This window comes from Pan paniscus, chromosome Y (assembly GCF_029289425.2).
Source record: "Pan paniscus chromosome Y, NHGRI_mPanPan1-v2.0_pri, whole genome shotgun sequence".
In the NCBI taxonomy this organism is placed as follows: domain Eukaryota; kingdom Metazoa; phylum Chordata; class Mammalia; order Primates; family Hominidae; genus Pan; species Pan paniscus.
This window is the reverse complement of record NC_073273.2, coordinates 31,274,045-31,300,964: the sequence shown is the minus strand read 5'-3', so window position 1 is coordinate 31,300,964 and position 26,920 is coordinate 31,274,045.

The following is a 26,920-nucleotide window of genomic DNA, read 5'->3' as shown; positions in this document are numbered from 1 at the left end:
GCAACTGTTGTCTACACTCTGCCTACAAGGGCATTGTGACGTATCATTGCACTGATCACACAGGTGATGGGACTCTCGTCTACGCTCTGCCTACAGGGGTCTTTGTGACATATCTCTACACTGATCACTCAGGTGATGGGACTCTTCTCTATTTTCTGCCTATAGGGGGATTGATGACATATATCTGCAATGATCACCTAGGTGATGTAAGTCTTGTCTACCCTCCGCCTACAGGGGTCATTGTGAAATATCTCTGCACTGATCACCCAGGTGGTGTAACTCTTGTCTAGGATCTGCCTACAGGTGGTATTGTGAAATATCTCTGCACTGATCAACTAGGTGATGTAACTCTTGTCTAGGCTCTGCCTACAGGGGCTTTTTGACATATCTCTGAACTGATGACAAATGTGGTGTAACTCTTGCTTAGGCTTTGCTTACAGGGGACGTTGTGACATATCTCTGCACTGATCACCCAGGAGATGCAACTCTTCTCTATGCTCAGCCTACAGGAAGCATTGTGACATATCTCTGCACGGATCACCCAGGTGATGTAACTCTTTTCTAGTAACTTTCCACAGAGGGTGTTGTGACATCACTCTGCATGGATCACCCGGGTTATGTAATTCTTGTCTAGGATCTGCCTATGGGGGCATTGTGGCGTATCTCTGCACTGATCACCCAGGAGATGTGACTCTTGTCTAACGTCTGCCTACAATGGCATTGGGACATATCTCTGCACTGATCACTGAAGTGATGTAACACTTGTGTAGACTTCGCATACAGTGGGATTTATGACATATCTCTGTACTGATCTCCCAGTTGATGTAACTTTAGTCTAGGCTCTGCTTACAGGGGGCATTATGAGATATCTCTGCAATGATCACCTGGGTGATGCAACTCTTGTCTAGGCTCTGCCTACAGGGGCATTTTAACATATCACTGCACTGATCACCGGGATGATGTAACTCTTGCGTAAGCTTCGCCGACAGGGGGCATTGAGACATACCTCTGCACTGATCACCGAGGTTATGCAACTCTTGCCTGGGATCTGCCTATAGAGGGCATCGTGACATATTTCTGACCTGATCACTCAGGTGATGTAAATCTTTTCTAGCCTCTGCCTACTGGAGACACTAGGACTTATCTCTGCACTGATCACCCAGGTGATGTAACTCTTGTCTATGCTCTGGCCAAAGGGACTTAGTGACATATACCTGCACTGATCACCCAGGTGATGTAACTCTTGTCTAGGCTCTTCTTATAGGGGGCATTGTTACATATCTGTGCATTGATCAACCAGGTGATGTAAATCTTTTCTAGGCTTTGCCTGCAGGGATTTTGTGACATATCTCTGCACTGATCACCCAGGTGATGGAACAGTTATCTAGGCTCTGCCTACATGGGCATTGTGACACATCTCTGAACTGATCAACCAAGTGATGTAACTCTTGTCTAGGCTCTGCCTGCAGGGCTTTGTGACATATCTCTGCACTGATCACCCAGGTGATGGAACTTTTTTCCAGGCTCTGCCTACGTGGTCATTGTGACATATCTATACACTGATCACCCAGGTGATGTAACACTTGTGTTGGATCTGCCTATGGGGGCATTGTGACATATTTCTGCACTGATCACCCAGATGATGGAACACATTTCTAGGTTCTGTGTATGGGGGTTTGTGACATATCTCTGCACTGATCACCCAGGTGATGTAACGCTTGAGTAGGCTCTGCCTACTGGGGCATAGTGATATGTCACTGCATTGATCACTCAGGTGATGTAACTATTGTCTAGGCTCTGCTTAAAGGGGCCTTGTCACATATCTCTGCACTGATCACCCAATTGATGGAACACTTGCCTAGGCTCTGCTACATGGGCATTGTTGACATCTCTGAACTGATCAACCAAGTGTTGTAACTCTTTTAAAGGCTCGCCTACAGGGGTTTTGTGACATATCTCTGCACTGATCACCTAGGTGATGGGACTTTTGTCTAGGCTCTGCCTACTTGGGCATTGTGACATATCTCTACACTGATCAAACAGGTGATGTATCTCTTGTGTTGGATCTGTCTATGGGGCATTGCGACATATTTCTGCACTGATCACCCAGGTGATGGGACTGTCGCCCAGGCTCTGTGTATGGCGGCTTTGTGACATATCTCTGCATGAATAACCCAGGTGATGTAACGCTTGACTAGGCTCTGCCAACTGGGGCACAGTGACATATCACTGCATTGATCGCCAAGGTGATGTAACTCTTTTCCGGGCTCTGCCTATAGGGGGTTTTGTGACATATCTCTGCACTGATCATCTAGGTGACGTAACTCTTGCTTACGCTCTGCCAGTAGGAGGATTCTAAAATATCTGTATACTGATCAACCAGGTGATGTAACTCTTGTCTAGGCTCTGCCTACAAGGGGCATTGCTGCATAACTCTGCAATGATCACTTAAGTGATGGGACTCTTCCCTAGGCTCTGCCTACTGGTGGCACTGTCACATGTTTCTGCATTGATCATCCAGGTGGGGACTCTTGTCCTGGATCTGCCTATGGGGGCATTGTGACATATCCCTGCACTGATCACCCAGGTTATGTAACTCTGGTCTAAGCTCTGCTTAAAGGGGCATTTTGACAGATGTCTGCACTGATCACTCAGGTGTTGTAACTGTTGTCTGGGCTCTGCTTAAAGGGGTCTTGTCACATATCTCTACACTGATCACCCAGGTGATGTAACTTTTGTCTAGGCTCTGCTTACAGGGGGTATTGTGACATATCTCTGCACTGATCACCTAAGTGATGTAACACTTGTGTAGGCTCTGCCTACAGGGGCATTTTGACATATCTCTTCACTGTTAATCAAGGTGATGTAATTCTTATTTATGCTGTGCCCACAGGGGGATTGAGACATATCTCTGCACTGAACCCGAGGTGATGCAACTCTTGTCTGGGTTCTGCATACTGGGGACATTTTGACATATCTCTGCCCTGATCTCTCAGGTGATGTAACTTTTGTCTAGGTTCTTGTTACCTGGCATTGTGACATATCACTGCACTGATCACCCAGGTGATATAACTCTTGTTTAGGCTCTGCCTACAGGGGGCTGTGACATATCTCTGCACTTATCACCCAGGCGATGTAACTCTTGTCTCGGATCTGCCTACAGGATACTTTGTGACAGACATATCCCTGCAATTATCACTCAGGTGATGTACCACTTGTCAAGGCTCTGCCGACAGGGGCATTGGGATGTGTCTCTGCACTGATCACCTAGGTCATGGAACTCTTGTATAGGCTCTGCCTGCAGTGGCATTGTGACACAAACCTGCAGTGATCCCCCAGGTGATGTAACTCCTTTCTAGAATCTGCCTATAGGGTGCTTTGTGACATATCCATGCAATGATCTCCCAGGTGATGTACCACTTGTCAAGGCTCTGCCTACAGGGGCATTGCGGTGTGTCTCTGCACTGATCACCTAGGTCATCTAACTCTTGTCTAGGCTCTGCCTAGACTGGCATTGTGACATATCTCTTCACTGATCACACAGGTGATGTAACTCTTTTCTAGGATCTGCCTTAAGGGGCTTTGTGACATAACTCTTCACTAGTCATCCAGATGATGTTGTTTTTGTCTAGGCTCTGCCTACAGGGACATCATGACGTATTTCTGCACTGATCACCCAGGTGATGTAACTGATGTATAGGCTCCGCCTATGGGGGAATTTTGAGAGATCTCTCCAATGACCACCCAAGTGATGTAACTATCTTTTAGGCTTTGCCTACAGGGGGCTTTGTGACATATCTTTGCACTGGTCACCCTGGTGATGTAACTCATCTAAGCTCTGCCTACAGGGGCCTTGTGAAATATCTGTACACTGATCACCCCGAGGAGAGAATTCTTGTCTAGGCTCTGCCTACAGGGGCTTTGTGACATATCTCTGCACTGATCACCTAGATGGTGTAACGCTTGTCAACCCTCTGCCTACAGGGGACATTGTGAAATATATCTGCACTGATCACCTAGGTGATGTAACCCTTGTCTAACCTCTGCCTACAGGGGGCATTGTGTAAGCTCTGCCTACACGGAATTTTGACAAATCTCTGCACTGATCACCTAGGTGGTGTAACGCTTGTCAACCCTCTGCCTACAGGGGGCATTGTGAAATATATCTGCACAGGTCACCCAGGTGATACCACTCTTGTGTAGGATCTGCCTACAGGAGGTATTGTGAAATATCTCTGCACTGATTAACTAGGTGATGTAACTCTCTTATAGTCTCTGCCTACAGACAGCGTTGTGACATCACTCTGCACGGATCATCAGGGTTATGTAGCTCTTGTCTAGGCTCTGCCTAAGGGGACATTGTGACATATCTCTGCACTGATCACCCAGGAGATGTGACTCTTGTCTAAGCTGTGCCTAGAGGGCCATTGGGACATATCTCTGCACTGATCACTGCGGTGATGTAAAACTTGTCTAGGCTTTGCCTACAGTGGGACTTATGACATATCTCTGCTCTGTTCACCCAGTTGATGTAACTTTTGTCTAGGCTCTGCTTACAGGGAATATTGTGAGATATCTCTGCACTGACCACCCAGGTGATGTAACTCTTGTCTAGGCTCTGCCTACAGGGTCATTTTAACATATCACTGCACTGATCACCTAGATAATGTAACTCTTGTATAGGCTTTGCCGAAAGAGGCATTGAGACATATCTCTGCACTGATCACCGAGGTGATGCAACTCTTGTCTGGGATCTGCCTGCAGGAGACATTTTTACATATCTCTGAAATGATCACCGAGGTGATGTTACTCTTGTCTAGGCTCTGCCTACTGGAGACATTGTGACTTATCTCTGCACTGATCACCCAGGTGATGTAACTCTTGTCTACAATCTGGCCACAGGGACAGAGTGACATATATCTGCACTGATCACACAGGTGATGTACTTCTTGTATAGTCTTTGCCTACAGGGGGTGTTGTGACATATGTGACATATCTCTACACTGATCTCTGAGGTGAGGTAACTCTTGTCTAGTCTCTGTCTACAGAGGGTGTTGTGACATCACTCTGCAATGATCACCTTGGTGATGTAACTCTTGTCTAGGCTCTGCCTACATGGACATTATGACACATTTCTGCACTGATCACCCCGGTGATGTAGATTTTGTCTAGGCTCTGCCCACAGGGGCATTTTGACATAACTATGCACTGATCACCGAGGTGATGCAACTCTTCTCAAGGCTCTACCTACACGGGACATTGTGACATATCTCTGCACTGATCATGCAGGTGATGTAACTCTTCTCTAGGCTCTGCCTGCAATGTGCTTTGTGGCATCACTCTGTATTGATCATTAAGGTGATGTAAGTTTTGTCTAGGCTCTGCCTATGGGGGAATTGTGACACCTCTCTGCATTGATCACTGAGGTGATGTGACCCCTCTCTAAGCTCTCCCTATGGGTGCATTTTGAGATATCTCTGCACTGATTCCCCAGATGATGTAACTCTTCTCTAGGCTTTGCCTAAAGCTGGATTTGCCGCATGTCTCTGTACTGATCACCCAGCTGATGTAACACTTTTCTAGCCTCTACCTACAGGGGAATTTTAACATATCACTGCACTGATCACCGAGATGTTTTAACACTTGTATAGTCTTTGCTGACAGTGGGCATTGAGACATATTTCTGTACTGATCACCGAGGTGATGCAACTCTTGTCTGGGATCTGCCTACAAGGGGCATTGTGACAGATCTCTGCCCTGATCACCCAGGTGATGTAACTCTTCTGTAGGCTCTGCCTCCAGGGGTTATTGTGACATATCTCTGCACTGATCACGCAGGTGATGTAACTCTTCTCTAGGCTCTGCCTACAAGGTGCTTTGTGACTTCACGCTTTATTAAACATCCAGGTGAGGTAACTTTTGTCTAGGCTCTGCCTAAGGGGCATTGTGACCCATCTCTGCACTGATCATTCAGGTGATGTGACCCCTGTCTAAGCTCTCCCTATGGGTGCATTTTGAGATATCTCTGTACTGATTCCCCAGATGATGTAACTCTTTTCAAGGCTTTGCCTAAGGGGGATTTGCCACATATCTCTGTACTGATCACCTAGGTGATATAATACTTTCCTAGGTTCTTCCTACAGCGGAATTGTGACGTATCACTGCACTGATCACCCAGGTGATGTAACTCTTCTGTAGGCTGTACTTTCAGGGGTCTTTGTGACATACCTCTTCACTGATCAACTAGGTGATGTAACTCTTTTCTAGGCTTTGCCCAGAGGAGGCATTGTTACATATCTCTGCACTGATCACCGAGGTGATGTAACTCTTGTCCAGGCTCTGCCAACAGGTGCCTTTGTGACATATCTCTGCACTGATCATCTAGGTGATGTAACACTTGCTTACGCTCTGCCTGCTGGGGCATTGTGAAATATCCCTTTCCTGATCAACCAGATGATGTACCTCTTGTCTAGGCTGTGCCTACATGGGGCATTGTGGCATAACTCTGCACTGATCACTCAGGTGATGGGACTTTTCTTTAGGCTCTGCCTACTGGAGGCATTGTCACATATTTCTGCACTGATCACCGAAGTGATGGACTCTTGTCTTGTATCTGCCTATGGGGGGCATTGTGACATATCTCTGCACTGATCACCCAGGCGATGTAACTCTGGTCTAAGCTCTGCCTAAAGAGGCATTGTGACAGATCTCTGCCCTGGTCACTCAGGTGATGTAATTATTGTCTAGGCTCTGCTTAAGGGGTCTTGTCACATATCTCTGCACTGATCACCCAGGTGATGTAATTCTTGTCTAGGCTTGGCTTACAGGGGATATTGTGACATATCTCTGCACTGATCACATAAGTGATGTAATACTTGCGTACGCTCTGCCTACAGTGGCATTTTGACATATCTCTGCACTGTTAACTGAAGCGATGTAACTCTTGTATAGGCTTCACTGACAGGTGGCATTGAGACTTATGTCTGCATTGATCACCTAGGTGATGCAACTCTTGTATGGGATCTGCCTACAGGGGGCATTGTGACTTATCTCTGACGTGATCACCCAAGTGATATAACTCTTGTCTTGGCTCTGCCTACTGGAGACATTGTGACTTGTCTATGCACTGATCACCCAGGTGATTTAACTCTTGTCTAGGCTCTGGCCACAGGGACAAACTGACATATATCTGCCCTGATCGCACAACTGAAGTAACTCTTTTCTAGTCTTCGCCTACATAGGGTGTTGTGACATATCTCTGCACTGATCTCTCAGGTGAGGTAACTCTTGTCTAGTCTCTACCTACAGAGGGCGTTGTGACATCACTGTGCAATGCTCACCCAGGTGATGTAACTCTTGTCTAGCCTCTGCCGACATGGAGATTTTGAGATGTCTCTGCACTGATCACCCAGGTGATGTAAATTTTGTCTAGCCTCTGCCCACAGGGGCATTTTGACATATCTCTGCACTGATCACTGAGATGATGTATCTCTTGTCTGGGCTTTGCCAACAGGAGGCATTGAGACATAGGTCTGCACTGATCACCAAGGTGATGAAACTCTTGTCTGGGCTATGCCTACTTGGGGCATTGTGACATATCTCTGCCCTGATCACCCAGGTGATGTAACTCTTGTCTAGGCTCTGCCTAAAGGGGGTATTGTGAAATATGCCTGCACTGATCACCTAGGTGATGTAACTCAATTCTAGGCTCTGCCTGCAGGGGCGTTTTGACATATCTCTGAAGTGATCACCGAGGTGATGTAACTCTTGTCTAGGGTTTGCCTAGAGGGGGCATTGTAATATGTCTCTGCACTTATCACCCAGGTGATGCAACTCTTCTCTAGGCTCTGCCTACAGGGGCCATTGTGACATATCTCTGCACTGATCACGCAGGTGACGTAACTCTTCTCCAGTCTGTACTTTCACGGGGCTTTGTGACATACCTCTGCACTGATAACCTAGGTGTTGTAACTCTTTTCTAGGCTTTGTCCAGAGGTGGCATTTTTACATATCTCTCTGCACGGAGCATTAAGATAATGCAACTCTTGTCTACGCTTTGCCTACAGGAGCATTGGGAAATATCATTACACGGATCACACAGGTGATGGGACTCTTGTCTAAGCTCTGCCTACAGGGGTCTTTGTGACATATCTCTGCACTGTTCACTCAGGTGATGGGACTTTTCTCTATATTCTGCCTAGAGGGGGATTTGTGACATATCTCTACACTTATCACGCAGGTGATGGAAGACTTGTCTGGGATCTGTCTGTTGGGGTATTGTGTCAGATATCTGCACTGATCACTCAGGTGATGTAACTGTTGTCTGGGCTCTGCCTACAGAGATTTTTGTGACATATCACCGCACTGATCACCTAGATGATGGAACTCTTGACTAGGCTCTTCCTACAGGGACATTTGGATGTATCACTGCACTGATCACCCAGGTGATGTAACTCTTTTGTAGCCTCTGCCTATAGAGGCATTGTGACATATCTCTGCACTGATCAATCAGGTGTTGTAACTTTTGTCTAGGCTTTGACTGCAGGGATTTTTTTGACATATCTCCTCACCAATCACCCAGGTGATGGAACATTTTACTAGGCTCTGCCTACATGGGCATTGTGACACATCTCTGAACTGATCAACCTAGTGATGTAACTCTTCTTTAGGCTCTGCCTATTGGGTCTTCGTGACATATCTCTGCACTGATCACCCAAGAGGTGGGACCTTTGTCTAGGCTGTGCCTATGGGGGCATTGTGACATATCTATACACTGATCGCCCAGGTTATGTAACACCTGTGTGGGATCTGCCTCTGGGAGCATTGTGACATATTTCTGTACTGATCACCCAGGTGATGGGACGCTTTCCTAGGCTCTGTATATGGGGGCTTTTTGACATATCTCTGCACTGATCACTCAGGTGATGTAACACTTGACTAGGCTCTGCCTATTGGGGCATAATGACATATCACTGCATTAATCACTCAGATGATGTAACTATTGTCTAGCCTCTGTTTAAAGGAGACTTGTCACATATCTCTGCACTGATTACCCAGCTGACGGAACACTTGTCTAGGCTCTGCCTACATGGGCATTGTGACACATCCCTGAGCTGATCAACCAAGTGATGTAACAATTGCCTAGGCTCTGCCGACAGTGACATTGTGACATATCTCTGCACCGATCACCCAGGTGATGTAACTCTTGTATATGATCACTCCACTCCACGCCATTCTGCTCCACTCCATTCCAGTCCAGTCGACTCCACTGAATTCCATTCCACTCCACACCATTCCACTCATCTCGACTCCACTCCAGTCCAGTATATTCCACTCCACTCCACTCCATTCCACTTCACTCCATTCCATTCCACAGCACCTCATTCCATTCCACTCCACTCCATTTCATTCAATTCCATTCCATTATATTCCATTCCTTTCCATTCTACTCCGTTCCATTCCATTCCACTCAATTCCACTCAACTCCTTTCCATTCCACTCCATTCCATTCTATTCCATTCCATTCCATTCCATTCCATACCACTACAATCCATTCCACTTCATTATTTTCCATTCAACTGCATTCCATTCCACTCAACTTCACTTCAATCCACTACATTCCATTCCACTCCACCCCCCTCCAATCCACTCCACTAAATTCCATTCCATTCCATTCCACTCCATTCCATTCCACTCCATTCCATTCCAGTCCACTCCACTCCACACCACTCCATTCCACTCGACTCCATTCCATTCCACACCATTCCAATCCATTCCACTCCATTCTATTCCATCCAATTTTATTCCATTCCATTCCATTCCACTCCATTCCATTCAATTCCATTCTATTGCACTCCATTCCCCTATCCATCAATCTACTCCACTCCATTCGAATCCACTCCACTCCATTCTACTCCATTCCATTCCATTCTATGCCATTCCATTCAATTTCTTTATTTCGATTAGATCTCACTCAGTCACCCAGACTGGAGTGCAGTGGCACAATCTTAGCTCACATGTCATTTCATCACTCAATTCCATTCCATATCATTCCATTCCACACCATTCCATTCAATTCCACTCTACTCTACACCATTCAACTCTATTCCATTTCACTCAACTCTTTTTCACTCCATTCCATTCCATTCCACTGCACTCGGATCCACTCCATTCAACTCTGCTCAACTCCAATCGACTCCCGTTCATTCCTTTCCATTCCATTCCAAACCATTCCATTCCACTCCACTCCAATCCACTCTACTGCACTCCACTCCACTCCATTCCATAACATTCCACTGCACTCCGATTAACTACACGCAACTCACACTCCACTCCATTCCACTCAACTCCATTCCATTCCACGCCACCGCATTCCATTCCACTCCACCTCATTCCATTCCACTCCACTCCATTTCATTTCATTCCATTCCATTCTATTCCATTCCTTTCATTCTACTCCATTCCATTTCATTCCACTCAATTCCATGCAATTCCATTCCATTCCACTGCATTCCACTCCATTCCATTCCATTCTACTGCACTCCATTCCACTACCCTTCATTCCACTCCACTCCATTCCAATCCACTCCACTCCATTCTACTCCATACCATTCTGCTCCACTCCATTTCATTCCATTCTACTCCATTCCATTCAATTCCTTTATTTCAATTAGATCTCACTCAATCACCCAGACTGGAGTGCAGTGACACAATCTTAGCTCACATGTCATTTCATCATTCGATTCCATTCCATATCATTTCATTCCACACCATTCCATTCCATTCCAATCGACTCCACTCCCCTCCACTCTATTCCATTTCATTCCACTCTTTTTCATTCCATTCCACCGCACTCTGATCCACTCCACTCAACTCCGCTCAGCTCCAACCAATTCCCGTTTGTTCATTTCCGTTCCATTTCCTTCCATTTAATTCCATTCCACTCCTGTCCATTCCACCCCACTCCATTCCACTGCACTCCACTACACTCCACACAACTCCACTCCACTTCCATCCACTTCAGTCCATTCCTTCCACTCCAGTCCATTCCATTCCACTCCACTCCATTCCATTCCATTCAATTCTGTTCATTCAATTCCACTCCATTCCATTCCACTCCACTCATTTCCACTGCACTCCACTGCACTCCATTCCACTCCACTACACTCCATTCCACTCCACTACACTCCAAACCAATCCAGTCCACTCCATTACACTCTACTCCACTCCACTCCCTTCCATTCCACTCCACTCCACTCCATTCCATTCCATTCCACTAAATTCTAATCCTTTCCCCTCCATTCCAGTCCACTCCATTCCATTCTACTCCATTCCACTTCACTCCACTCCACTCAATTCCATTCCATTCGATTCCATTCCATTCCTTTCCTTCCACAGTATCTCTATCACACAGGCAGGAGTTCAGTGGCACAATCTCAGCTCAAATATCTTTACACCATTCCACTGCATTCCATTCCATCCTATTTCATTCCACTTTATTTCATTCCACTCCACTCCACTCCACTCAATTCCAGTCCAATTTATTCCATTTCATTCCATTGCTTTCCATTCTTTTCTTCCAACAGGACATTACTTTGTCACACAGGATGGAGTGCAGTGGCACAATCTCAGCTCACATTACATGTCAACTTTCCATTGCAATCGGTTCCAATCCGTTCCACTCCATTCCACTCCACTCCAATTAATTTCATTACACTTCTTTCCACTCCATGCCATTCCATTCCATTACACTCTAATCCGTTGCACTCCACTCCACTCCCATCCACTCCAGTCCACTCTACTCAATTCCATTCCACTCCAGTCCACTCAACCCCACTCCACTCCACTTCACTCCATTCCACTACACTCTACTGATTCAATTCCATTCCACTCCATTCAATTCCACTCAACTCCTCTCCATTCCATTCCACTCGACTCTACTCCATTCCACTCCACTCCACTCCATTCCACTACATTCCACTCCACTCCACTCCATTCCACTCCACTCCACTTCATTTGATTCCAATCCATTCCATTCAACTTCACTACAATCCATTCCACTGCAATCCATCCCATTCCATTCGACTCCATTCCACTCCACTCCACTCCACACCATTCCATTCCATTCCATTCCATTCCTTTCATTCCACTCCATTTCACTCCATTCCATTCCATTCCTTTCTTTCAACAGGATATCACTGTGTCACCCAGGTGAGAGTGCAATGGCATAATCTCAGGTAAGATTACATGTCAACTTTACGTTGCATTGCATTCTATTCCATTCAACTCCACTCCACTCCATTCCATGCCATGCCATTCCATTCCATTCCATTCCATTCCATTCCATTCCATTCCATTCCATTCCATTCCATTCCATTCCACTACACTCCACTTTACAACATTCCATTCCACTCCACTCCCCTCCATGCCAATCCACCCTACTCCAGTCCTTTCCATTCCACTCCATTCCATTCCTTTCATTCCAATCCATTTAACTCCACTGCATTCCATTCTTTATTTTGACAGGATGTCACTGTGTCACCCAGGCTGGAGTGCAGTGGCATAATCTCAGCTAAGATTACATTTCAACTTTATATTGCATTGCATTCTATTCCATTCCACTCCACTCCATTCCATTCCATTCAATTCCACTCCATTCCATTCCATTCCATTGCACTCGGTTCAATTCCATTCCATTCCACACCATTCCTTTCAATTCCATTCCATTGCATTCCATTCCACTGCCCTTCATTCCACTCCAATCTATTCAAATCCACTCCACTCCATTACACTGCATTCCATTCCGCTGCACTCCTTTCCACTCCCTTCTACTCCATTCATTCCATTCCTTTATTTCAAGTGGATCTCACACTGTCACACAGACTGGAGTGCAGTGGCAAAATCTTAGCTCACATTTCATTTCATCATTCGATTCCATTCCATTTCATTCCATTCCACCCCATTCCATTCCATTCCACTCCATTCCACACCACTCCACTCCATTCTACTCCATTCAATTCCACTCCTTTCCGTTCCATTCCACTGCACTTCGAACCACCCTACTCAACTCCACTCCATTCCAATCGACTCTACTCCGTTCTGTTCCACTCCATTCCATTCCACTCCACTACATTCCACTCCACTCCACTTCATTCCATTCCATTCCATTCCATTCCATTCCATTCCATTCCATTCCAATGCACTCCATTCCACTCCACTCAACTCTACTCTACTCCACTCCACTCTATTCCATACTGTTCCGTTCCCTTCCATTCCGTTCCATTTCACTCCATTCCATTCCACTCCACTCCATCCCACTCCATCCCATTCCATTCCATTCCACTCCATTCCACTCCAGTCCATTCCTTTCCACTCCACTGAATTGCACTCCATTCTATTCCACTGCAATCCTTTTCAATTCATTCCATTCCATTCCATTCCATTCCATTCCATTCCATTCCATTCCATTCCATTCCTTTATTTCTACTGGATCTCACTCTGTCACCCATACTGCCATGCTGTGGCACAATCTTAGCACACAATTCATTTCACCATTCCATTCCATTGCATTTTATTCCATTCCATTGCATTTCATTCGATTCCATTCCATTTCATTCCATTCCATTCCAATCCATTCCATTCCATTTCATTCCACTCCACTCCACTCCACTTCACTCCACTCCACTTCGTTCCATTCCACTCCATTCTATTCCATTAAATTCAATTTCACTGATCTCTGATCCACTCCACTCACCTGCACTCCACTAAACTCCACTCCGTTCTTTTCGATTCCATTCCATTCCACACCACTCCATTCCATCCCACTGATTTCACTCCATTCAAGTCCACTCCACTCCACTCTTCTCCACTCCATTCCACAACACAAAACTCCACTCCACTCCTTTCCATTCCATTCTATTGCACTGCACTCTGATCAAATCCATTCAAATCCACTCCACTCCACTCAACTCTGTTCCTTTCCATTCCATTCCATTTCACTCCATTCCATTACACTCCACTCCCTTCCACTCCTCTCCATTTCACTCCATTCCACTACATTACACTCCATTCCACTCCACTCTACTCCATTCCATTCCACTCCATTCCATTCCATTCCAATACATTCCACTCCAATAAACTCCACTCCATTCCGCTCCACACCATTACACTCCATTCCATTCCATTCTATTCCGCTCCTTTCTATTCGTCTCCACTCCATTCCATTTTACTCCATTCCATTTCATTCCTTCATTTCGACTGGATCTCACTCTGTCACCGAGACTGGAGTGCACTGGTACAATCTTAGTTCACATTTCATTTCCCCATTCCATTCCGTTCCATTCCATTCCATTCCGTTCCGTTCTGTTCCGTTCCATTCCGTTGCATTCCATTCCATTCCATCCTATTCCATTCCATTCCATTCCGTTCCGTTCAATTCCATTCCACTCCATTTCATTCAATTCCATTCCACTCCGTTCAATTCGATTCCACTCCACACGGATACACTCCACACCACTCCACTACATTCCATTCCACTCAACTGCTTTCCATTCAATTCCATTCCATTCTACTCCACTCCACTCCATTCCATTCTATTCCATTCCACTGCCCAAGCATCCACGCCAAACAACTCCACTCCAATCAACTCCATTCAGTTCCATTTCATTACATTCCCCTCCATTGCATTCCATTCCACTCCATTCCACTCCACTCTATTTCTCTCCATTCCCCTCAATTCCAGGCCACTCCATTCCGCTCTACTCCATTTCTTTCCACTGCATTCCATTCCATTCCCCTAAATTCCATTCAATTTCATTCAACTCCATGCCACTCCACTCCATTCCACTAAACTCCGTTGCACTACATGCCATTCCTTTCCATTCCATTGCACTCCAATCCATTCCACTCAACTCCATTCCATTCCATTCCATTCCACTGCAATCCGATCCACTGCACTGAACTCCACTCCACTCCAATGAACTTATTACATTCCATTCCGTTCCTTTCTGTTCCATTCCACTCAAGTCCATTCCAGTACACGCCATTCTACCCCACTCAATTTCAATCAATTCCATTCCACTCCACTCCATTCCATTCCACTCTATTCCACTTCATTCTATTGCATTCCACTCCATTCCATTCCACTCCACTCCATTCCGTTCCAATTCACTCCCTTCCCTTCCATTCTTTAATTTCTAATGGATTTCACTCTGTCACCCACACTGAAGTGCAGTGGCACAATCTTACGTCTTATTTCATTCACCGTTCCACTCCATTCCTTTCCACTCCATTCCATTTCATGGCATTCCACTCCAATCCACTTCACTCCACTCTGCTGCACTCCACTCCATTCCATTCCACTCCACTCCATTCCATTCCATTCCATTCCATTCCATTCCATTCCATTCCATTAAATTCCGTTCCTTTCATTTCCATTCCATTCCAGTGTACTCCGATCCACTCCACTCCACTACACTCCTCTCTGTTCCATTCCATTCCTTTCCATTCCAATCCATTCTGCTCCTTTCCATTACATTCCTCTCCATTCCATTCCATTCCACTCCATTCCACTCCACTGCAGTACAGTCCACTCCACTCCACTCCACTCCACTCCATTGCATTCCATTGCATTCTGTTCCATTCCACTCCACTGCACTCTCATCCACTCCACTTATCTGCACCCCACTCCACTCCAATCCACTTCATTCCATTTTGTCCCATTCCATTCAGTTTCATTCCACTCCATTGAATTCCACTCCACTCCATTTCACTCGTTCCACTCCATTCCACTCCACTCCACTGCACTCCACTCCATTCTATTCCACTTCTTTCCATTCCACTCCACTCCATTTCATTCCACTCCACTCCATTCTATTCCCCTCCATTCCATTCTACTCCAATCCATTCCAGTCCACTCCATTCCACTCAACTCCATTCCATTCCAATCCATTCCAGTCCTACCAAATCCATTCCAATCCACTCCACTCCACTCCATTCCACTCCATTCCTCTCCTTTCCACTACATTCCAGTTTTATTCCCCTCTATTCCAGTTCTCTCCATTCCACTCCAATCAACTGCATTCCTGTCCATCCCATTCCATACATTCCTTTCGATTACATTCTAATCAATTCCATGACATTCTTTATTTCTACTCGATCTCACTCTGTAACTCAGACTGGAGTGCCGTGGCACAATCTTAGCTCACATTTCATTTCAACAATCCATTCCATTCCTTTCCATTCCATTCCTTTCCATTCCATTGCATTCCATTAAATTACATTACCTTACATTCCCTTCCACTCCACACCACATCACTCCACTCCACTAGACTCCATTCCATTCCACTCCATTCCATACCATTTCACTCCATTCCATTCCATTATATTCAACTCCATACCACTCTGTTACCCTCCGCTCCATTCCACTCAACTCCATTTCACTGCTCTCCATTCGATTCCACTTCATTCCTTTCCATTTCACTGCATTCCATTGAACTCTACTCCATTCCACTCTACTCCATTTTACTCTATTCCACTGCACTCCATTCTTTTCCACAGCACTCCAACCAACTCCATTCAACTCCATTTCACTCCACTCCATTCCATTCCACTCCATTCCATTGAACTCTACTCCATTCCACTCTACTCCATTTTACTCTATTCCACTGCACTCCATTCTTTTCCACAGCACTCCACCCAACTCTATTCAACTCCATTTCACTCCACTCCATTCCATTCCAATCCACTCCCTTCCATTTCACTCCATCCCATTCCACTTCACACCACTACATTCCACTCCAATCCACTCCACTCCAATTCACTCCACGGAACTCCATTCCATTCCATTCCTTTCCACTCCACCCCATACCCTTTCATTCCACACCATTCCATGCCATTCCTTTCCACTGCACTTCAATCCAATCAACTCCACTGCACTCCACTTCGTTCCATTCTATTCCTTTCCATTCCATTCCATTCCATTCAGTTCTCTTCAATTTGATTCCATTCCACTCCACTCCATTCCATTCCCTCCATTCCACTCCATTCCTCTCTACTGCACTCCACTCCACTCCCCTCCATTCCATTCCATTCCTTTCCATTCCATTCCATTCAATTCCCTTCCATTCCATTCCGTTCCTTTCCACTCTATTCAGATCCACTCCACTCAAAACCACTCCACTCCAATCGACTCTATTCCGTTGCAATCTGTTCCATTCCATTCCATTCCATTCCATTCCATTCCATTCCATTCCATTCCATTCCATTCCATTCCATTCTGTTCCATTCCATTACGTTCATTTCCTTTCCATTCTATGCTATTGCATTCCACTGCACTTTGATCCATTCCACTCAATTCCACTCCACTCCACTCCACCCTGTTCTGTTCCATTTCATTCCATTCCGATCCATTACACTCAATTCCGTTCCGTTCTAATCCATTCCACTCCACTGCATTCTATTCCAATTTACTCCGCTGCACCCCAATCCAATCCACTCTACTCATTTTCATTCCATTCCATTCCATTCCATTCCATTGCACTCCATTCCATTCCATTCCGTTCAACTCCATTCCATTCCATTACCGTCCACTCCACTCCACTCCACCCCAATCCACTCCATGCCAGTTCAATCCATTCCACTCCACACCATTCCACTCCATTCTATTCCACTCCACTCCAATCCACTCAATTCCACTTCATTCCATTCCACTCCACTCCATTCCATTCTAGTACATTGCATTCCATTGTTCTATTTCGACTGGATCTCACTCCGTCACCCAGACTGAAGTACAGTGGCACAATGTAAGCTCACATTTCATTTCACCCCTGCATTCCATTCCATTCCATTCCATTCCACTGCTCATCGATCCGCTCCACTCCACTACACTCCACTTCACTCCACTCCTTTCCAGACCAGTCCATTCTGTTTCATTCCATTCCATTCCACTCCACTCCATTCCATTCCACTCCATTTCCGTCCATTCCACTCCAGTCCACTCCACTCCTCTCCGTTCCACTCCATTTCATTCCATGCCTCTGCACTCCGATCCACTCCACTCCACTCCACTCCACTCTGCACCTCTTTGTTCCATTCCATTCTGTCCTATTGCCTTCCTTACCATTCTATTCCATTCCATTTCATTCCGCTCCACTCGATTCCACTCCACTCCATTTCACTCCATTCCACCAATTCCACTCCACTCTACTCCACTACACCCAATTCCATTCTACTCCATTTCATTCCATTCCACTTCATTCTATTAGATTCCATTCCACTCCATTCCACTTCATTCCTTTCCACTCCACTCCACTCCATTCCACTGCATTCCATTGCCCACCACTCCATTAAAATGCATTCTATTCCATTCCATTCCATTAGCTTATTGCATCTGGAACTCACTTTGTCACAGAGACTGGAGTTCAGTGGCAATATCGCAGCTGACATTTCATTTCACCTTTCCGTTTCATTCCATTCCATTCCATTCCATTGCTTTCCATTCTATTCCATTCCATTCCACTCCACTCCATTCCACCTCATTCCACTCCACTCCGATCCACTCCACTCCACTCCACCCCGTTCCATTCCATTCCACTCCATTCGATTGCATTCAAAATCACTCCATTCCACTCCACTCCACTCAATTCAACTCCAGTCAACTCCACTCCATTCCTTTCCACTCCACTCCACTCCACCCCACTCCACTCCACTGCACTCCTTTCCTTTGCACTCCATTCAACTCCATTCCACTCCAATCCACTCCTTTTCATTTCATTCCACTCCATTCCATTCCACTCCATTCCTCTCCAGTCGACTCCATTCCACCCCATTCCACTCCATTCCACCCCACTCCACTCCATTCCATTCCACTCCACTCCATTCCATTCCACTACACTCCATTTCATTCCTTTCCCTTCCACTCCATTCCACTCCATTCCATTCCATTCTATTCCACTCAAATCCACTCCATTCAACTCCACTCCACTCCATTCCACTCCATTCCATTCCATTTCATGCCATTCTACTCCATTCCATTAAATTCCATTCCACTCCATTCCCCTCCATTCCACTCTCTTCCACTCCATTCCATTCCATTCCACTCCATTTCATTCCAATCCGTTCCAATACATTTCGTGCCACTCCACTCCACTCCTCTCCATTCCACTATTCCACTCCAGTTCCTTCTACTCAACTCCATTCAACTCCTTTCGACTCCACTCCACTTCTTTCCTTTCCATTCCACTACATTCCTCTGCAGTCTACTTCACTCCATTGCATTCCACTCCACTGCAATCCATTACACTCCACTCCTGTCCACTCCCCTCCATCCCACTCCACTCCTTTTCAGTCCAATCCACTTCACTACATTCCTATCCAGTGCACTCCATTTCATTCTACTCCACTCCTCTCCTGTCCACTGCATTCCAATCCACTCCACTCCATTCATCTCCAGTCCATTACATTCAACTCTACTGCATTCCATTCCATTTCACTTCATTCCATTCCGTTTCTTTCCACTGCATTCCATTCTACTGCATTCCATTCCACTCCACTCCTTTACATTCCATGCCATTCCATTGTATTCCATTCCATTCCATTCCACTACATTCTCTTCCACTTCATTCCATTCCATTCAACTCCATTCCATTCCACTCCACTCCACTGCACTCCACGCCACTCTATTGCACTCCACTCCCCTCCACCCCAATCGACTCCCATTCAGTCCATTTCATTCCACTCTTTTCCACTCCATTCCACTGCATTCCACTCCACTCCAATCCACTCAACACCAGTCCACTCCACTCCACTATATTCCATTCCACTACTTTCCATTCCTTTGCACTCTATTCCATTTTATTCCATTCCATTGCACTCCATTCCACTATCGTTCATTCCTCTCCACTCCATTCCAATCCATTTCACTGAATTTCACTCCATTGCATTCTGCTCCACTCCATTCCATTCCCTTCTATTCCCTTCATTCCATTCTTTATTTCGACTATATCTCACTCTGTCACCCAGTCGGGAGTGCAGTGGCACAATCTTAGCTCCCATTTTATTTCATCATTTGATCCCATTCCATTTCATTCCATTCCACTCCATTCCATTCCATTCCAATCCACTCCACACCACTCCACTCCACTCAACAGCAATCCACTCCACTCCATTCCATTCCACTCTATTCCATTCCATTGCATTGCATTCCATTCCTTTCCATTCCATTACACTCCATTCCATTCTATTCCATTCCATTGCACTTCATTCCACTACCCTTCCTTCCACTCCATTTCAATCCAATCCATTCCACTCCTTTCCACTGTATTCCATTCTGCTCCACTCCATTCCATTCCCTTCTATTCCCTTCTTTATTTTGACTGGATCTCACTCTGTCACCCAGACTCAGGTGCAGTGGCATAATCTTAGCTCACATTTCATTTCATCATTCAATTCCATTCCATTTCATTCAGTTCCCCTCCATTCCCTTCCATTCCAGTCCACTCCACACCACTCCACTCCATTCTACTCAATTCCATTCCATTCCATTCCATTCCATTCCATTCCATTCCATTCCATTCCCAGCCTTTCCATTCCATTCCATTCCATTCCTTTCCATTCCATTCCATTCCATTCCACTCCACTCAATTACTTTCCACTGCAATCCATTCCATACCACTCCATTCGTCTCCATTCCTATCCAGTCCACTCCACTTCAGTCCTCTCTATTCTACTCAAATCCTCTCCTTTCCACTCCCATCCACCCCACTCAACTCCATTGCATTCTGTTCTGTTCCATTCCGTTCCATTCCACTCCACTACATTGCATTCCACTCCACTTCCTTTCACTCCATTCCACTCCATTCCACTGCACTACACTCCACTCCTCTCCCTTCCATTCCACTCCATTCCATTCAGTTCCACTACATTCCATTCCATTCCTTTCCAGTCCATTCCAATCCATTCAACCACATTCCATTCCACTCCACTCCATTTCACCCCACTCCAATCCACTCCATCCCATTCCTTTCCACGCCATTCCATTCCATTCCATCCTAGTCCATTCCACTCCACTCCATTCCACTCCAATCCACTACAATACACTCCAACCCACTTCATTGCAGTCCACTCCACTCCACTCTACTTCACTTCATTCCACTCCTCTCCATTCCATTAAACTCCACTCCATTCCATTCCATTCCATTCCATTCCACTCCATTCCAGTCCATTCCATTCTACCACAGTATGCTCTACTCCATTCCATTCCACACCAATCCACTCCACTCTAATCCATTCCATTCCATTAAATTTCACTCCACTACAATACACTCCATTCCTCTCCCATCCATTCCAATCCACTGAACTCCACTCTACTCCACTCCACTCTACTCCACTCCACCCCTCTTCACTCCTTTCCATTCCACTCAACTTCACTCCACTCCACTCCATTCTATTCCACTGTATTCCACTCCACTCCATGTCATTCCATTCCACTCCACTCTACTTCACTCCACTCTATTCCTTTCCATTCCATCCCATTATATTCCGCTACACTCCATTTCACTCCATTTCATTCCACTCCATTCCTCTTTATTTCATTCCATTCCACTCCAGTGCACTGCATTCCACTCCACTGCACTACATTGCATTCAATTACATTCCATTCCACTCCATTCCATTCCACTCCACTCCAATCCACTCCATTCCACTCCCCTCCACTTCACTCCATGCCACTCCACTCCAGCCCATTCCACTCCACTCCATTCCACTCCACCCCATTCCATTCCATTCCATTACACTCCACTCAACACCCCTCCACTCCTTTCCACTCCACTGCACTCTACTCCTTTCCACTGCACTCTACTACGCTACGCTCCACTCCAATCCATTTCATTCCATCTCATTCAATTCTACTTTTTTCCACTCCACTCCAGTACATTCCATTCCATTCCACTCCATTGCATTCCAATATTTTCTTTCGACAGGATCTCACTCTGTCACCCAGGGTGGAGAGCAGTGGCACAATCTCAGGTCACATTTCATTTCCCCTTCAATTCCATTACATTCCATTCCGTTTCATTCCATTCCATTGCATTTTCCTTCATTCTATTCCATTCCACTCCACTCCACTCCACTCCATCCACTCCATTTCATTTTATTACACTCCACGCAATTCCATTCCACTCCACTGCACTCCATTCTATTCCACTCCACACAACTCCGTTGCATTCCACTCAACTCCACTCCATTACAATCCAATGCACTCCATTCCATTCCACTCCACTCCCCTCTGTTCCAATCCACTCCACTCCACTCCCTTCCATTCCTTTCTATTTCACTCCATGCCACTCCATTCCATTCCACTCTACTCCAGTCCACTACACTCCAATGCATTCCTCTCCACTCCACTTCATTCTACTCAACTCCTCTCCTCTCCACTCTACTCCACTCCACTCCGCTCCTCTCCATTCCATTCAACTCCATTCCATTCCACTCCACTCCACTCCACTACATCGCCTTCCATTCGACTCCACTGCACTCTACTCCACTCCACTTCATTCCATTCCATTCCACTCCACTCCATTCCATTCTATTCCATTCCATTCCATTCCATTGCATACCATTCCATTCCATTCCATTTCTTTCTTTCGACAGGATCTCACTATTAGACCCAGGCTGGAGTGCTGTGCACAATCGCAGCTAACATTTCTTTTCACCGTTCCGTTTCATTCCATTAAATTGCATTTAATTCCACTCAACTCCACTCCACTCAAATCCACTGCATGCCACTCCACTCCATTCCATTCGATACCACTACTCTCCAATCCCTTCCACTCCACTCCACTCTATTCCACTCCTCTTCACTCCATTCCACTCCACTCTACTCCATTCCTCTGCACACCATTCCATTCCATTAAGTTCCGTTCCATTCCGCTCAACTCCATTCCACTCCGCTCTATTGCATTTCACTCCACTCCACTCCATTCCATTCCATTCCACTCCAATACTTTCCATTCCACTGCATTCCACTACATTCCTTTCCTTTCCTCTCCACTACACTCCATTCCACTCCACTCCACTTCATTCCACTCCAATTCACTCCAGTCCACTGTATTCGGTCCATTCCATGATACTCCATTCCACTCCACTCCACTTCACTCCATTCCACTCTGCTCTATTCCAATGCACTCCACTCCCATCCACTCATTTCCACTCAACACCACTCCACTCCATTCCATTCCCCTCTACTCCACTCCACACCATTTCATTCTGTCCCATTCAATTCTAATCCTTTCACTCCACTCCACTCCTTTCCATTCCCATTCATTACCATTCCAATATTTTCTTTAGACAATATCTCACTCGGTCATCCATGCTGTCGTGCAGTGGCACAATCTCAGTTCACATTTCATTTCCCCTTCAATTCCATTCTATTCCATTTCATTTCATTCCATTCCATTCCATTCCTTTCTGCTCCACTCAATTCCATTCAACTCTACTCTCCTCCACTCCTCTCCCATACACTCCGTTCCATTTCATTCTACCCCATTCCATTCCATTCCTTTCTTTCGACTGGATCTCCCTCTGTCGCCCAGACTGAAGAGCAGCGGCACAATCTTGGCTGACATTACATTTCTCCACTCCGTTCCATTCCATTCCACTATATTCTATTCCACTGTACCCTATTCCATTCCATTCAAATCCACTCCACTCCACTCCATTCCATTCCATCTCCTTGTATTCCGTTTCATTACACCGCACTACAACCTAAGCGCTTAACTCCATTCCACTCCTCTCCAATCCATCCCATTCCATTCCACTCCACTTCATTCCATTCTAGTCCACTGATTCCACTCCACTCCACTCCACTCCAATCCATTCCATTCCACTCCACTCCATTGCATTCCACTCCACTGCACTAAATTCCATTCCACTTTTCTCAAGTCCATTCCATTCCATTCCACTCCACTACATTCCACTCGAATCCACTCCACTCCTCTTCACTCTGCTCCACTCCATTACATTTCACTCCATTCCATTACACTACACTCCACTTCATTCCATTCCACTCCACTCCACTCCATTCCATTCCACTCCACTCCATTCCATTCCACTCCTTTCTACTCCATTCCACTCCACTCCACTCATTCAATTCCAATCCAATCCACTCCACTCCAATCCACTCCACCCCACTCCATTACACTCCATTCCACTTCATTTCATTCCACTCCGTTCCATTATATTCCACTACACTACACTCCATTCCACGCCACTGCACTCCACTACACTCCATTCCATTCCGTTCCATTGTATTCCATTCCACTACACTCCATTTCACTCCACTCCATTCCTCTCCATTCCATTCCATTCCACTCCACTCCCCTCCATTCTGTTCCTCTCCACTCCACTCCATTCTGTTCCATTCCATTCCCTTCGATTAAATTCCATTCCATTCCTTTCAACTCCACTGCATTCCATTCCACTCCACTTTGCTCCATTCCATTCCAAACCACTCTACTCCACTGCACTCCACTCCACTCCATTCCATTCCACTTCATTCCACTGCACTCCACTCCTGTCCACTCCATACCATTCCATTCCATTCCACTCACCTGCACTTCAGTCAGCTACATTCCACTATAGTCCACTGCACTCCACTCCACTCAACTCCATCCCATTGCACTGCATTCCATTCCATTCCATTCCATTCTACACGTTTCCACTCCATTCTATACACTCCATTCCATTTCATCCCATTCCACTCCACTCCACTCCATTCCACTCCACTGCACTCCACTCTACTACACTCCATATCATTCCATTCCATTCCACTGCATTCCACACCACCCCACTCGACTCCTCTCCACTCCTTACCATTCAACTACACTCCCCTCCATTGGTCTCCTCTCCACTTCAATCCACTCCATTCCACTCCATTCCACTGCACTCTATTCCACTCCACTACTCTCCCATCAATTCCATTCCACTCATTTCCTTTCCATTCCACTCCTTTCCGGTCCACTCCAATACACTGCACTCGGCTCCACTTCACTCCATTCCACTCTACTCAACTCCACTCCATTCCATTCCATTCTACTCAATTTCACTTCATTCCACTCCAGTTCAATCCATTCTATTACATTACATTCCACTCCACTCCATTCCAGTCCACTCCACTTCATTCCACTCCATTCCATTCCACTCCACTCACTCCACTCCATTTCATTCAATTCCATTTCATTCCACTCCACTCTACTCACCTTCATTCCACTCCTCTCCACTCCACTCCGTTGCACTCCATTTCTCTCTTCTCCATTCCTCTCCACTCCACTCCACTCCACTCTGTACCATTTCTCTCCACTCCATTTCATTCCACTCCACTCCACTCACTTGCATTCCACTCCACTTCACTCCAATCCATTCCATTCTGCTCCACTACACTTCACACCACTCCACTCCTTTCTACTCAAATCCCATCCATTCCACTCCATTCCATTCCACTCCACTACAGTCCATACCAATCCACTGCACTCCAATCCATTAAACACTTTTCCATTCCATTTCATTCCATTCCACTATATTCCATTCAATTCTGTTGCATTCCAATCCATTTCATTCCATTCCGTTCCATTCCGTTCCATTCACTTCGTCTCCACTCCATCCCACTCCATTTCACTCCACTCCATTCCACCCCACTCCACACAACTTCACTCTACTCCGCTCAATTCCATACCAGTCCGTTCCTCTCTACTCCACTCCACTCCATTCCTTTCCATTCCATTCCATTCCACTCCATTACACTCCACCCCACTCCACTACAGTCCTCTCCATTCCACTCCATTCCATTCCATTCCACAGCAGTCCATCCATTCCACTCCACTCCACTCCATTCCATTCCACACTACTCCATTACACACCACTCTACTCCATTCCACACCACTCCAGTCCATTCCACTCCGCTCCATTACATGCCATTGCACGCCATTCCAGTCCACTCCACTCCAGTCCACTCCACTCCACTCCACTTCACTCCACTCCACTTCATTCGATTCCATTCCATTCCATTCCTCTACACTCCACTCCACTCAACTCCACTCCAATCCATTCCTCTCCATTCCATACCATTCCGTTCAACACCATGCCTCTCCACTCCACTCATCTCCACTCCACAGCACTCGTCTTCATTCCATTCCTTTCTAAAACTTTCCACTCCTATCTACTCCACTCCATTACACTCCATTCCACTCCATCCCGTTCCATTCCACTCTATTCCACTCCACTGCACTACACCCCACTCCACTCAACTCCACTCCATTCCATAAGAATCCATACCACTCCATTCCACTCCACTCTACTCCATTCCATTCCACTCCATTGCACTCCACTCCACTCAACTCCACTCCACTACACTCCATCCCATTCCTCTTCACCCCACTCCACTCCTGTCCATTCCAGTTGTCTCTACTCCACTCCTCTCCATTCCTCTCCCCTCCACTCCACTCCACTCGACTCCACTCCTCTTCACTACACTCCATTCCACTCCATTCCACTCAACTCCATTCCATTCTATTCCCCTCCACTCCATTCCACTCCACTCCACTCCATGCATTCCACTCCATTACATTCCTTTCCCGTCCACTCCATTCCATTTCATTCCACTCCACTCGATTCCATTCCATTCCCTTTGATGCCTATCCATTTCATTCCACTCCACTTGATTGCTTTCCACTCCCTTCCATTCCACACCTTTCCATTCCACTCCAATCCATTCCATTCCATCCCACTGCATTCCACTCTATTTCACTCCCCTCCACTAGACCCTAATCCACTCAAGTCTACTCCATTGCATAAGACTCCATACCACTCTATTCCGCACCATTCCATTGCATTCCACTCCACTCCATTCCTCCCCATTCGACTCCGTTCC